We start from the raw sequence: 16,243 nt of genomic DNA on the forward strand, positions 1-16,243 counted from the left end.
TTTCCTTCAAAAGCAAAACCTTTGGCTTTTCTAGCTTTCAGGAGGGCGTGAAACTCCTCCTACAACTGGGCCTCATTTCACTGGATTACCCGCCATTGTCTCAATCTGTGCCGGCAGTCTCCTCCAAGCGCCCTTCACCGACCAGCCCTATAGCCCCAAACTGGCAAAGGAAACAATCCAAGAGATCTAAGGAATCGCATGTAACTTGAACTGCCTTTTTTGATCACAGATGGTTCTTCCTTTTTTCTTTTTACCACTGCAGGTTCCCCTTGGACCCATCCTGGACTTTGATCCCCAGGTTCCTGTTCCCTCTGAACTGGTTAGGTTCTTCACACTTCTCCCTCTGTTAGAGGGCATAAAGCAGACACTTCCCTATTTTTGGATCCATTATCCTGTTTTGTATTTTACTCATATGTTTTCATGTCTTTAGTGCTCACTTTGCCCTTCCTTAGGGGGAGGGGGGTTGCTGGGACCCCCTTTTTGGTCCTGTCTGCCCCTCTCACTCTGGGAAACACTTGGATGGTTCTATTGCTTATTGTTCATTTTTATTTGTGATATTTCCAGTATAAGCTATTATCTCCTGCTGATGATATGGCTGCCCCTCGCGGGACTCTCCTCTATTTACCTATAGTGGGTGTGGTGGAGCCGGAGTCAGGGGTGGCCGCGGGCTCCCTCCTTTTGGCGGGTGCTTGCACCTGCCTGGGGTTCTAGCTCCACCGCCCCCACTTATGCTTGCTGGGGGATTATTCCCCCCAGGTCTCTTGACCTACTGTTATTGTGGGGTTGGTTGATTTATGTCTAATGTTTTGGAGTATGGTTTGGTTTGGGGAGCTAGTTTTGCGCCTCCGTCTGATCCATTGCGGTGTAGTTCTCCCCGCACGAGGTTAGATATGGGTCCGCATTTTTTGTGGGCTGTTTTCTCCTCACACTACCCGGGAGCAGGCTGGCCTATCCTGGGTTTAGAGGTTGAGGGGGTTCCTCTGGCTTTTTTGTTCCAGGGGCTTTTTGGATACTCCCTCTCTTCATCTGTGCTTTTCCTTTCTCTTTTTCTCTCACTTTCTCTTTTGCTTTTCTCAGATGCCGGAATGGAGACTATTCAAAGCGGTGTATGTATACTGGGGCTTCCCTCTGTGATCGCTGCAGACAGGCTCTCACTTCTCCCCGTGTCACCAGGTAGGTCAGTGACTCATACAGCATTAGCCCCCTCTCTGACCATATGGCTGTAAGCAAACATTCTCTTACACCTATACGGGTTGTCACACATAATGTTCAGGGATTGAACTCCCCAATCAAAAGACGGAAATAATTTCAGTATGCCCACTCTCAAAAACTAGATGTTCTCATGCTTCAGGAAACTAATTTCCCTAACACTTATACCCTTAAGTTCATCCACCCCAAATACCCTCAATTCTTCTTGGCAAATGCAGACACCAAAACCAAAGTAGTAGGCATTTTTTTCACTAAATCACTGGGGTTCTCACCCACAAACGAAATTCGAGACCCGGAAGGTAGGTTTATTCTTGTGTTGGGAACTCTGGAGGGTTCCTTGTTCACATTTGTCTCATACTACGCCCCTAACAAGTTCATACTACGCCCCTAGTTCTCTAGACTCTCTCCTCATTTTGTGAGCAAAATTGTTATGGGAGGGGACTCTAACACTGCCTTGGATCGTTTACTTGATAAATCTAGCCCAAAACGGGTGCGGGAGTTAACACCGCCTAAACATAGTTTAAACCAGTGGTCCTCAACTCCAAGCCTCAGGGCCCACTAATAGGCCAGATTTTAAGTATTACCTTGGGGAGATGCAGACTAGAGTAATGCAATCACTGAGCAGCAAATTATATCACCTGGGATGTATTTCAGTTATCTTGCAAACCTGGCCTGTTAGTGGGCCCTGAGGACCAGGGTTGGGGACCAGGGGTTTAAACATTGCAAAGCAAGTACATTCTAATGGCCTAATAGACATGTGGAGGGAACTTAGCCCATCCTCCAAGGAATATACTCATTTTTCTGCTCCTTACCGCACGTTTGCTAGGATCTACCACATCTTTCTGTCGGCCAGAGATGCACCTCTGGCCGTCCGGGCACTTATTCGGGACCCCCCGCTGTCTGACCACTCTATGGTTTTATTCCACCTTAAGGCTGCTCAGGAACGGGATGGAGCATATTGATGGCGATTGAATGAATCTTTACTTAGCAATCCCTCTTTCTGCTCTTTATTGGAGAAAGATATAGCTGAATATTTTCTAACTAACGATTTGGAAGACGTCTCACCCGAGACACTTGGTCGGCCCACAAGGCTGTTATCGGGGGTAAACTCATCCAGATGGCTTCCAAACTTAAACAGTAACCAAACTTGACATTGCAAAGCTTGAACTGCAGTTTCAGGAGTTGTCTAGGCAACATAGACGCAAGCCTACTTTTGACTCTCAAAAGCAATCGGAAGGCAGTAGACTAGCCCTCAACATGGTCCTCACCACCAGGGCAGGAAAAAGACTTTGATGGTCCAACGCCGGTTTACTTTCATAACGACAAGATTGGCCCTAGATTAGCAGCTATATTTTCTCCCTGTCCTCGGTCCTTTGCAATCCCTAAAATCCGCACTTCAGAGGGTGTCCTGACGCAAAATCCGCAAAATATTTTGAGGGAATTTAAGGCATTTTACTCCCATCTCTATACCTCTAAACTAGGCTCCCCTCACCTTGGGGAATCACAATTCCTGAACGACTTACCCTTGCCCTAAAGATCACAGGGCTAGCATGGAATCTCCAATTTTGGAATCGGAGGTCTTGGGAGTGATAAAGGACTTGAGGAAGGGATCGGCCCCCGGCCCTGATGGCTTCGCGTCATGTTACTACAATGTTACCTGCTTGCCCAGTACATGGTCCGCTTATTAAATTCCCTCAGGGAGGGTAAACCTCTTGAAGCCTTTGCCAACACTGCATACATTTCAGTTATCCCAAAGCCTGGAAAAGACAGCTCGGATGTCAAAAATTATAGACTAATATCCTTGATAAACAATGATTTGAAAATTCTTTTCAAAGTTTTATCGAATAAGCTGTCTGCATTTATTGGATGTCATGTCCACAAGGATCAGGTGGGCTTTATGCCTGGGTGGGAGGCAGGGACCGGACCAAATCCGCAGGGTGGTGGACATAATATCCCTTCTGGGGTCCAGGTGGGATGGCGGGAAAGCCAAGGAAGGCTTCCTCCTCTCGCTGGACCTTCAGAAGGCTTTTGATACGGTGGAATAGCCGTGTGTCTTTGAAGTTCTGGATAGATGGGGTTTTGGTCCCAAATTTCTGCATACTCTCAAGGCCCCTTACTCTAACCCCTCAGCTCAGGTTATATTCCAAGGACATTACTCCGATACTTTCCCGGATATGCCGAGGCACTAGGCAAGGGTGTCCCCTGTCCCCGTTAATCTTCTCAATCGCCATTGAGACACTGACAATAGCCATCAGGAATAATCCCAATATCCGAGGCATCACCCGTGGTGGGCGCGAACACAAATGCGCCTTGTTCGCTGATGATCTCCTTTTTCTTTCTGAACCTCTAGTCACCACTCCCAACCTTCTCGGGCTCCTGGAGGAGTTTGGGAAGGTTTTGGGTCTCTGTGTTAACCTTTCAAAATCCATAGCCTTAAATGTCACTGTCCCATCAGCTCTCCTTAATACTCTTCAGGAGGACTTCCCCTTTGAATGGGCGTCTTCTCACATCCCATACCTGGGGGTTAATTTACCTGCATCCATTGATCAAATCTATCTAGTTAACTACCCTCCTCCATTTAAAAAATTGGCAGCAGAAATTAAAGATTGGGGTAAATGGAACATATCCTGGTTGGGACAGATTCACTCTATTAAAATGAACATCCTTCCCAGGATCTTGTACCTTTTCCGCTCCCTCCCCATACCGATACAAAAAACGCAGATTCAAACATTTCAATCTAAAATCATTCGCTTCATTTGGGGGAAGAGAGGTGCATGGCTCCCGAGGAGTGTTCCAATAGTATGGCGATATTACCAGGCAGCACAGTTGGCTCAATTTTCTGCCATCTATGCCCTGGGCAATAAGCCTGATTGGATGGATATGGAGAGACAAGCAATTCCCAGCTTTACCATAGACTATTTGGTCTGGTCCCCGCCAAGGCGGAGACCCCCCACATTATCACCCACTCTTTCCCACTCTATATCCCTATGCAATGTCCTTTATAAACATTCTTCCCTTATTTCTCTTTCAAATGGTTTTTATTGCATTTTTTCAAACAAACAGGTTAACAGGAAGGGAAGGGAAAGGAGGGCAAGCAAGCATGTGCGATACATAATCACGTAATCAAACAAAATTGCAAGAAAGAAACAGGAAGCAACATTTCCATTATCAGCATCAACAAGAGCATCATCTACAATCACATGTATCTTTGGTGCCCTCTAGTGGCACAGCTTAATAATTTCTACAGATTATACATTCAAGGGTATGGAACTATAGAGTACCATTGCGTCCACGGGTTCCACCACATTAGCTCTTTGTGATACCTATCGTGGGAAGGGGCCATCAGAAGTTCAAACATTTTATGCAGTTGCACGGTATGAATTACTTCCACTAGAGAAGGCGGTTGAGTATCTTTCCAACGTCTAGTGATATTAATTTTGGTAGCTAGTAGTATATTAATAACTAGTTTACGTAGTGCTTGAGGGATTCGGTCAATAGTCAAGTGTAACAGCGCTAGGGCAGGGAATGGCGTTATCGGTGTCTGGACAAGTTTGGACATTAGCGCGAATACTTCCTCCCATAGAGCAAGGATGGGAGGGCATTCCCACAGAATATGTTTTAGGCTTCCTTGCGCTCCACAGCCTCTCCAACAGGTGGAATCAGCCGAGGGGGCAAATTTTGCTATGGCGCATGGCGTGAGGTACCATCTAAGGGATATTTTGAGGTGGAGCTCCCTTAGGGATGCACTTAACGTGGCTTTGTAGCTCGAGGTCAGTGCTCTTTGCCACTGGGTCGGGGTGAAAGTGTCCCCCATATCCATTTCCCATTTTAGGATAGGCCGTGTTTTAAGAAGCATGTTTTTTTCACCCAACAGAGGGTAAAAACGTGATATGCCCTTCATGGTCTGGTGAGGTGCCGTGAGATAATGCCAGGCCCGCACGGGAATTCTAGCTCTTAGTTGAGGGTTATGAGAGATGCAGGAAGAGATTTGTTTATATCGGAACCATTCATCATGAGCTATATGTAACTCCTCCGCTAGCTGTGGGAAGGGCTTCAGTGTGCCGTCACTATATAGGTTGTGAAGGTAGATAGGGGGAGTACGTTTCCAGGCAGACAGCTCAATATCTGGGGTTATTTGCAGGACACTCGTGATCGGAAGGACAATGTCCATAAGCGGGGCATCTTTCCATTTAGTGTGCGTCAGGTGCAGCCAAGCCATCACTGATGCTTTGATCGTAGGCGACAGGTGCTTGGGCAGACCCGCACCCCTTTGTCTACTACAGAGCCAAGAGCAAAGGTCGAAACGCGAGGTCGCGGCCTGTTCCATGGAGCCCCAAATGTGGTCGGGGGTCGATTGGAACCAAGTTCTCAGTTGTGATAGCAGAGAGGCCCAATAATAGTCTATCAGGTTCGGCATGGCTGCACCGCCCACAGCAGTAGATCTCATTAATATACTCCTCGCGCACCTGGCACATTTGCCTTGCCAGAGGTATCTGGAGACCATACCCTGGAGTGAGGTTATGTAAGACATGGGAATGGGGATAGGCAAGGATCGGAACAGGTATAGGAGTTTAGGCAGGGTGCACATTTTAAAGGCTGCCAGTCTCCCCCCGACCAAGTGAGTTCAAACTTGGAGAGGGACTGGAGTTCCTCAGACAATTGGGACTTAAAAGGGGCATAATTGGCCTGGAATAAGTTAGTAGTGGTATTGGTTAATTTGATCCCCAAGTAGGTTACACCCGAATCTGACCATTTGTATGGGAATGAACGTTCAATGAGATTCCTAGTAGTGCCATCCACTCCAAGGTCTAGGATATATGATTTATTCTCGTTAACTTTATATAGGGAGACACTCCCGAAATCGTCAAGGAGTTGTTTAATTCGCGATAGGGAGGTAGATGGGCTTGATACCATTAGGATGACGTCATCCGCAAAGAGACTTATGCGGTGTTCTTGGGGGCCTATCGGGATTCCGGTAATGTTAGGGTCCGAGCGAATTTTCTGGGCCAGAGGTTCTATAGCCAAGTTAAAAATGAGAGGAGACAGGGGGCATCCCTGTCTCGTCCCATTTGTGATTAGGAACGGGGTAGAGAGTGTGTTGTCCGTCAATACTTGGGCCGAAGGACTGGCATAAAGCGCCATTATCGCTGAGTGCATCCTGCCCTCAATACCGAAGCGGCCGAGCACTGCCCGCAGGTATCCCCAGTGCACCCTGTCGAACGCCTTCTCCGCATCCAAAGAAAGGAGCAGAGAAGGCGTTCGAGAGGTGCGGGCTGAGTGAATAACGTTGATGAGCCTTCGCGTCGCATCGGCTGACTGCCTGCCTTTGGTGAAACCTGCTTGGTCTTTATGGATTAGTTGTGGTAGGTACTGCATCAACCTGGTTGCAACCGTCTTGGCGTATATCTTAAATTCCGTATTTAATAGCGATATTGGGCAGAAGTTTTGTGGGGCATTAGGCTCTTTACCTGGTTTAGGGAGGGTAATAATAGTGGCTTTAAGCATTTCTGATGGAAATGACGAGGACAAAGCAGCCTCATTGAAGACCGAGCATAGGTGTGGGGCTAGTATGTCTTTAAGTTGCTTGTAATATTCGTTAATCATACCATCCGGGCCAGGTGATTTCCCCGGATGGTAAGGACATAATTGCAGAGTGCACCTCTTCAACAGTAAAGGGCTCGTTGAGGTGGGTCAGTTGTTCTTGGGTCAAGCAAGGAAGTGTGATTGTGTCTAGAAAGGCATTTATGAGTTCTGGTGTGGGTGAGGAGGGTTGGTTTGCTTGAAGGTTATAGAGGGTGTCGTAGTATGTACTAAATGCGTTTGCGATGTCCCTGGGGTCCTGGAGCACATCACCTGTGGAGGGATATTTGAGGGAGGTGATCCTATTTTTAATACGTTGGCCTTTAATTTTGGCGGCAAGAATTTTGCCTGCCTTGTTGCTAGTGGCGTAGTATTTTGCCTTGGATTTCTGGAGATTGTGTTCATAAGAGCCTAATAAGTGGCTCCTAAGTTCCAACAGCTGCTGTTTAAGGTCTACCGTGGGTGCAGATTGGTTCCTGGATTCTAAGGACACTATCTCCCGTGTCAGACAGTCAATCTCTCGTGACCTTTGTTTATTCATTCTATGCTGCAGTTGCATTAATATACCCCGTCCAAATGCCTTATGAGCATTCCAGAGGACCGTGGACTCCGATACCGACCCCACATTAGTTTGGAAAAACTCCGATATGGAGCGTCTAAGGCTGTCCGCATTTTCTGGGGACTTGAGGACATCAGCCCTTGCACGCCAAGGTTTGGGCGCCTGGGAGGTGGGGGAGATGTTAAAGGTGACCATGACTGGGGCATGGTCAGACCAGGTGATAGGGGCTATCTCGTAGTCCATGGACCTCTGCAATATCGCTCTATCAGTCAAAATTACATCTATGCGTGCATAAGAATTGTGGACCGCAGAGTGATGGGAAAATTCCTTGTCGGAAGGATGATGGCACCGCCATACATCAAATAGTTCATTCTTGTGTATGAATCCCTGTAATGACATTCGCAGTCTAGTAGGTTGAGCTGAGGTGTCCAAAAATTTGTCCGGTGGTAGGTTGAAGTACCCACACAGTAGCAAAGGGCCCTTTTGGGCATTCCTTATCGATTTGATAGTGCGATTTAGGAACCGCAGTTGCCGAATGTTGGGGGCGTACACTGTGGCTACAGTCATAGTGAGGCCGTCTATGGTGCATACGAGGATAAGATATCTCCCATTGGGATCAGCAATGGTGGTTATGTGGGAAAAGTCTAGTGACTTGTGGATCGCAATCATAACCCCCTTCCTTTTTTTGGTGCAGGAGGCCATGAAAACAGTTGGAAAGTCTTTGTGTGAACAGGTAGGCGTATGGGAGTCCAAAAAGTGAGTCTCTTGGACGCAGACAATCTGCGCCTGGTGCAGGGACGCAGTCCGCCATAATGAGGCCCGCTTGGCTGGATGGTTTAAGCCATTATTGTTCATTGATAGGATTTTAACCATCTTTGAAGGTTAAGGGCCTGCGTGTGGTGTAGCTACTCACAGTTGCGAAGGTGTTGAGGTGAATGCCAAGGTTGCCAGAGGAGACCAGGTGCTTCCGAGTCCGACAATTGCCGGGGAGAATTGGGGATCTTGAACGCTGCCACTGTCTCATGTGCAGGTAGGAGTCCTGGTGAGCTGGTATAGAATATGCATCGTAGGGTTGGTGGAGGTGCCTGCTTGCAGATAAAAGGGGAGACAAAGAACAGAGAACATAACAGTCCAGCAAGGAGGACAACATAAGTAGACCAAACAAGGTGGAGAACTGCGGCATGTGTAGCCGTCTCCGGGTGGGGGTAAACAGTCAAGTAGCCAAACAGGCCTATCAGCTCCAGGCATGCCTGCCGTTACTGTCTAACATCCAGTGTGCACAAAAATTGAAAAAAAGAAAAAAAAAAACATCAGAAGGTACTAAGGCATAGCGGAATAGCGTGGTGCCATGTCAGGTTTCTGTTTGATCACGGGAGGGCACTGTGTGCCACTGCTGTGGAACTCTGCTTGGAGACTTCTTGGCTCCTGCTGGAGGTTGGACCTCAGGTATGATCCCCCATGATTGCAAAAGTGCCAGGCCTCTCTGTAAATTGGTGATAGCGTGAGAGGTGCCATTCCTATCCACCAGTATCTTGGAGGGGTGTTTCCGCTTGTAGGGGAGGTTATGATTTCGGAGGGCTTTGGTTATTGTGGACAGCTGCCTCCAAAGTATGCTTGGAGAGGTCGGCAAATATCTGGATGTTGGCGTATGGATCTGGGAATTGACCCAGCTGTCTAGACTTTTGTAGGATGCTTTCCTTGATGTGATAGAAGTGCACCCTCAACAGGGTGTCACGAGGAACTTGCTGGGACAAAAAAGGAGGCTTAGGAACCCTATGTATGCGGTCAATCGTGAGGTCTAGAGGGGTAGCTCCAGGGATCAGTGTAGTGAATAAGTCCAGTGCGAATTTGTGTAGCTCTGCTGCCATGACGGACTCAGGGATGCCCCGGATTTTTAAATTATTTTGCCTGGAGCGGTCCTCCAGGTCTACGATTTTGGCTTGAAGCCACTGATGGTCTGCTACGTTTTCCTCGTGTGCTTCCACCAAGTCATTAACGGTGTCTACCATGGCTGTCATGGAAGATTCCACATTGTGCACTCTATCACCCAGGGAGTGTATTTCTGTGGTGAATCTGTTAGCTAATGCCATTATATCCGATTGTAGTGACGTATGCAGGGTAAACATCATATCCTTAAGGGCAGTGTCCAGGATCGGCTTTCCTAGTGTGGGGAAAGCTGCAATGGGAGACGGCCCCAGGGATACTGGCATCAGGGAGGCTCCAGTGCGGCCTGTGTTTGAGGCCCGGTCTGGCACTTCCAGCCTGAGTTTGGATTTGGCCGGGCTGCTACAGGATGGGCTGGACGGTTCAGGGGTTCGTGGGGACACAGTACCTGAGGTCGGATGGTCCCCCAGAGGTATATCGTCAGGCAGGTCCGAGTAGTGCGCCCGCCGCTGCTCCAGAGCGGCAAGGCCCGAGCCGCCGGTGCCATCTTGTCGACCGCTCCGGGATGGCGGCGCGAAGAATGCAGTAAGTTTCTGCGGACCCTTGACGTTTTTTCTCTTCCCGGTCATAGCTGCGGGTGCAGGGCAGGTAGAGAAGACGATCTGGAGCTGGATGCCAGCTTTGGCTGTGAGGATGTTGCTGGATTCAGCAAGCCTGGAGCCGGAGCGGAGGATCAGACGTCCATCTAGGTCCCACGCTGGCCACGCCCCCATTCTTCCCTTATTTCTGTGTACAAACCTTTTTCCCACATATTTAATAACCCTGACTTCCCTCCAGGACAGAATATAAAGGCTTTTCAGTGGTGGACAAACAAGGGTCTGTTCAGGATTGGACATTTTATTAATTCTCAGGGCCCCTTAGGAGTCTAACATTGTCTTAACAAACTGGGAATGCCTCAGTCAGAAAGGTTTAGGCTACACCAAATCAGGCATTACCTTACCTCTTTGCTCGGAGAATCGGAAACTCCCCCCTGCACTACAGCATATGAGCCCTGGTGTTGCCAATGTACAGAGAGGTGGCCTCTCGCTAATCTATGGGGCACTGGCTGATGTATCAGAGAAGCCCCAGTATGCCCAATTGTGGGAAAGGGATCTTGGGATCTTGGGATATCATGGAAAACTGAGGCATGGAACAATCTCTTTAGGAGGGCGTTTAAAGGTATTTTGAACATGTCGTTGATAGAAGCTAACGTTAAGATTATCACACGTTGGTACCTTGTACCCGTTCAACTGGCCAGGATGTATCCGGGTACCTCATCGCTATGTTTCTGTGACTGTGGACACCAGGGTACCCTTCTCCACACTTGGTGGGAATGCCCCCGCATACGGGGATTCTGGAACAAAATGTTTAGCATGATGCGTACGGTTTCTGGGCTAGAAATTCCTAAAACACCTGAAATCGCCTTACTACATAGCGCTCTGGTGAAGGACCCGAAAAATCTCTTTAAACAAATTCACTTTATGCTGGTAGGGGCGAAACTCACATTAGCACGTCCATGGAAAACTCCATCGATTTACATTGCAGCCGCCAAGCGGAAAATTTCCTGGATTATGGCCCAGGAATAAAAGGTCAGCATATTCCAAGCAAAACAGGATGTGTTTGATTCAATTTGGAACCCCTGGTGTTCATATATCTCTCCCTCTCAGTAAGGAGTAGGTTTACATACTTCTCCACGATTCTGGCATCTCTTTCCTGTCTCTTTCCCTTTCTTCCTGCTTTTGTTTCTCTTCCCTGGCTTTTCTCTCCCTTTTCTCCTCCTTCAAATTTTCCTTTCACCCTACGGGTATCATCATTACCTTGATATTTTCCTTTCAAGGAAGTTCCCAAGGGGGGGACTTAATCTCTAGTCCTGATCCCTTTTATCAGGACCGATTCCATTGTGTGTCATTATACTTTTTGCATGTTTGTATTTTTTTTCATAATTTTTCTACAAGCTAATTTCTATCCCATCTTGCTGTATTCCAAGCAATGTTGATGCGCTGTTTTCACTGTCGCAAGGTCGGTGGGGCCACTGCCCCTGGTGATTCTTGGTCATACATATGTTATTATTTCTGCTCTTTTTTAGATGCATCGTTGTTAGATTTGTCCTCTCAGGGGCTCCTTTCTTTCATTTGTATTGATGCCTGTTATTGTTACCTCTTTTGACTTTAATAAAAATTATTGCAAGTAAAAAAAAAGATGCGAAGGCAGCCTGTGGTGCAGTGTTTTTTATATCAATTTACAGTCTATGTCTAGTCTATGGCCTCACTTTGTTTTTGATTTTGCGCAGACTTGCTCATTTGATTTTAATAGGATGATTATTGTACTAATTAACTGAAAATTGGACGTTACGATAACTAATAAGAAGAATTTCCAACATGTCTCTTTGCAAATTTTTCTCTGAACAACCCATATCAGCTTTAGAAAGCAGAGTACTAATGGAAAATGGAACAGTCGTTCAAATACAAATAATTTTAATCTTTTTTTCAATAGTGTGTACTAGGTGTAAAGGATAAGTTCACCTTAGTAAAATAAATAAAAGTAGTAGTAGCTCTCTGATCAACAGAAATCTGTGAATGAGTGATGAATTTGTTTAAATTGTGTCAGTGGGTATGAGAAGAATATCCCAAGCTCGCTGTCTCAATGGGGGATCGGATGGCTGGGTGGGTCTGTTAGTGCAGGGGCAAGGTCAACTTCAAGTGAACCTATCCTTTAAAGCTGCTAGTACATCTAACAATCCCCTTCCCTAGCCTGACATTGCTTCTGTCCAAAGGTGCCCTCCGCTCCTTCATCCAGAGTGGGGGTGCTCTAATACAGGAGGTGTAATACTGACCAGATTACTAGGTGAAAACACAGGTAAAAAAAAAAACCTAAAAAAAGAAAAATAACAGCACTAAATCTAATCATTGGTAAACTACAATATATAACATTCTTAGTTTTGGATTTAATTTCACTTTCTATATGGTGAAAGTAAGTTTCTGTGAAGTATTGGTGAAATATCTGCCTTCCAAGCAGTTGAACTGGGTTTAATTCCTGGCCAATGCAAGTGAAACTTTTTTTGTGCCAGCATTTAAAATTTGAAATTACGACAGTTGCCCTATACAAGCAAATTACTATTTGGGAGGTCCAATACTAATAGGTCCCAACATCAGTAGGTAGGACACGTTTTAGAGGTGTGGTACCACTATATAGTGAGGCTAGAGTTTGCAAAATAACAGTGCTTCAAATCAAACTGTCAGGATTCTGAGAGCTGCCAATGTTGACTTGCTTTTGAAAGTGAATACGGTGCACCACCCCCACGCGTCATGTCACCAGGTCCATGTCCTCCTGTGATTGGTCCAGGCTGGAGTCTGGACCAATCACAGACCGGACATCAGTAAAGTGGGGAGTGTCGGGCGCATTGCTCTGCACCCCGATGACCCCCAGAAGAGCGCCAATCGGCGCCTCTGCCAGCCGAAGGTGGGGTCAAAAACCCCACCCTCCCCCATACCCAGCACTAAGTACGGCGCCCCTAGTGGGCAAAAATTGACATTTTTTTTTATTTAATCTTTTTTTTCTTCTTCTTCTTTTTTTTTTTTTTTTTGCGCCCCCTATCGGCCGGCCGCCACTGTTGGTGTATGTTCTATATAAATGTATAGATACTAATGTCTATGAAAACTTTACTTAATAATTTAAATTGTCATGTATGTATTTTCTTGATATATTTATGATTTATTTGTATATTAAATGAAAAGACAGGAATCCACAATAAACTATATATGCATATTATTGCAAAGAATTTTCTTTACAAACTCATATTTGCTCCATATTGTATTTTTCATCTTTAAATAGGGAAAACAATAAAAATAAAACAAAGACAACATATGAGGAGAAGGGAATCTACCATGCCTGTTCCATCCCCATTGGATGAAAACAATGAAGAAATGGTCCCTGATGCAATGACACATTCCCAAAAAAAAAGGTAATTGTTTCCTATGCTCAGTAAATCATTAAAGTCCCAACTTTTTAGGAGGTAACCATGTACATGTCAAGCAGTGCACCATGTCATAGCAAAATTCACCCCTGTCAATTTTCTGACATGCCACATTTTTATTATGTAGAAAAAGATCAACCAAAAGACAATGTGAACACTATGGAGGAAAGCAATGTGGCAAGTAGTCCAGAGTGCAGCATGGTGGAGTCAAGTGTTGAGCAAATCAGCTTACCACAACAACAACATCAAGGTTGGTAGCCACATAATGTTTAGAAATGGGAGCCGAAAAAGATGTGAGTTTGGTATGATTCTTTAACCTTCTATTGTTGTATTTCAGACAAAATGGACATTCCAGATGTCCCCAAAGTTCCCTCATTTGAGACATGGGATCTGTCACCTACAGCCGGATCAGATCTGGAATTATTTGGTCCAAGATCCCCTGCCATGATTCGGAGTGAGTGTCCAAAAAAGAACCAAACAGAAACAAGTGTTGTTGAGCCTGTTTTGTGCCCAAGTAAGTATTGTTCTAATGTTGCTTCTAGTGTATTTGTATTTGATTTAATGCTTAAATGGAACTACCTGTTTGCTACATTAGCAAGGTGTGAAACCATACAGTGCTAATGTACATAGTATATAGTATAAAGTGCATTACCATGGGGGAGCAATGGTGTAGTGAGCTGTTTGTGTCAACAGGTGGAATTGTTTATGAGCCACAGACACCAGTACAAAGAGAACATAATGTTTGCACTGTGTACTTTCATAGTAGTATAGGTGTCATAAGGGCAAGCAGGTTACACACAACAATGCACAGGGGGTAGGTGCTAACTATTAATTAGTTTATGATGAACTTGACCCCAAATGTTTAGATATTATGACCTCATCTAGTTGCTTGTCATTTACCGTATTTTTCGCCGTATAAGACGCACTTTTTCTTCCCCAAAACTGGGGGGGGGAAAGTTGGTGCGTCTTATACGGCAAATGAACATTTTTCCTGCTGCCTGTGCTGAGTCCTGTGGGGGCGGTGCCAATGGCGGCGGTGCCGGTGCGTGCGTCAATCACGCACCGTCACCGCCCGATCTCCTTCCCGCCGGACACAGAGAGCCGCCGAGAGAGGACGCCGAAAGAGCCGCCGAGACAGAAGAGGACGAGAGGAGCAGCGCCGTAGATGGTTCCAGGAATCCCACCGCCGTCAGAAGAAGAGGACGAGAGGAGCAGCGCAGGCAGCCCAGGAGAGCAGGTAAGTGAGCCGACCTGTGCCATGCCTGTACCACCACCTGTGCCATGCTTAAACCACCACCTGTGCCATGCTTAAACCATAACCTGTGCCATGCCTAAACCACCACCTGTGCCATGCTTAAACCACCACCTGTGCCATGCCTAAACCACCACCTGTGCCATGCCTAAACCACCACCTGTGCCAAGCCTAAACCACCACCTGTGCCAAGCCTAAACCACCACCTGTGCCATGCCTAAACCACCACCTGTGCCATGCCTAAACCATCACCTGTGCCATGCCTAAACCACCACCTGTGCCATGCCTAAACCACCACCTGTGCCATGCCTATACCCTCACCTGTGCCATGCCTGTAGCTTCACCTGTGCCATGCCTGTACCCTCACCTGTGCCATGCCTGTACCCACACCTGTGCCATGCCTGTACCATGCCTATGCCATGCCTATACCATCACCTGTTGATATAAAATATTTTACTGCAGTATTTGGTTCAGAATCTTTTTTTTCTAGATTTTCCTCCTTTAAAATTGGGTGCGTCTTATATGACGGTGCGTCTTATACGGCGAAAAATACGGTACTTACTATATATTATTTATTTATAATACACCCTAACCCTTACCCTTACCCTTACCCTAACCCTTACCCTAACCCTAACCCTAACCCTAAGCCTGTGAATGTGTGTTAATAAAAAATGTTTCCACTCAACAATGTGTGTTATAATATTTCTTTGCCTTGCCGTGGGGGTTGGGGGGGGCAGGTCTAAAGCTGTGTAAGGTGGCACAAAATGTATGATGGCTGTCCTGTTCACATAGTTGAATGTTAATTAAAGCATTTTAGTTTGTGTGTATAATTATCAGCCTGCCAGAATGAGAGTCCATGCTCAGGTGGACTTTAAATGAACAGGAAAAGAGCACAGAAATGCTCTGGCCTGAGACTCAGAAGGGGATCTGAGAGAGGAGCTCTGTTTGGACTTTAAAAGGTTTGCTTTGCCATGTGTTTTTGTGGGTAAAGGGGACCAGCCCCACACTGTATAGTAAGGAAAATTCCTGTATAGTTTAGCGCCGGATGGCAAGGATTTCTTTTACTGTTTTGTTGTTTGTTTCATATTTGAAAACCTCTGCTGAAAAAAAGCTGGCAACCCACCAGAGTTTTAAGAAATTACCTGCATGCTGACCTTATTCTCCTGGAAAAGGTGATCCCTGTGAGCTTATCTCCCACACGTGGTGGAATCAGCGGGCATTTTCTAAAGATGGAGGAAATGTTAATGGCCCTGCTACAGGCCAATGCAGCTCAGTGGGAAACCAAACGCCAAATCGCAGAGGCCCCTGCAGCACAACAGGCAGCCCAGCAGGAGATGAACCAGCAGTTTGCAGAGGCTCTGCTGGAGTTGAAAAAAAAGCATTTGCATCTCCTGTCCCAGCTGAACCAAAATTGGTACGTGCCTCATAACACCTGTAAAAGATGACACCGGCCGATGATGTGGAAGCATACCTGGCGACTTTTGAGAGGGTCGCTGTCCGTGAAGGTTGGCCAAATGAACAGTGGGCGGGTCTGTTGGCCCCATTTCTGACAGGAGAACTGCAAAAAGCGTATTTTGACCTGGACCCAGATAAGGCCCAGGACTATGAGACTCTGAAAATGGAGATACTTGCACGCTTGGGTGTCACCATGGTAGTTCGGGCCCAGCGCGTGCATCAGTGGACCTACTCCAGCAGCAAACCACCCCGTTCTCAAATGTTTGACCTGGTCCACCTCACCAAAAAGTGG

Source organism: Pelophylax lessonae, assembly GCF_965119305.1.
Source record: "Pelophylax lessonae genome assembly, chromosome: 3".
NCBI classification, from domain to species: Eukaryota; Metazoa; Chordata; class Amphibia; order Anura; family Ranidae; genus Pelophylax; species Pelophylax lessonae.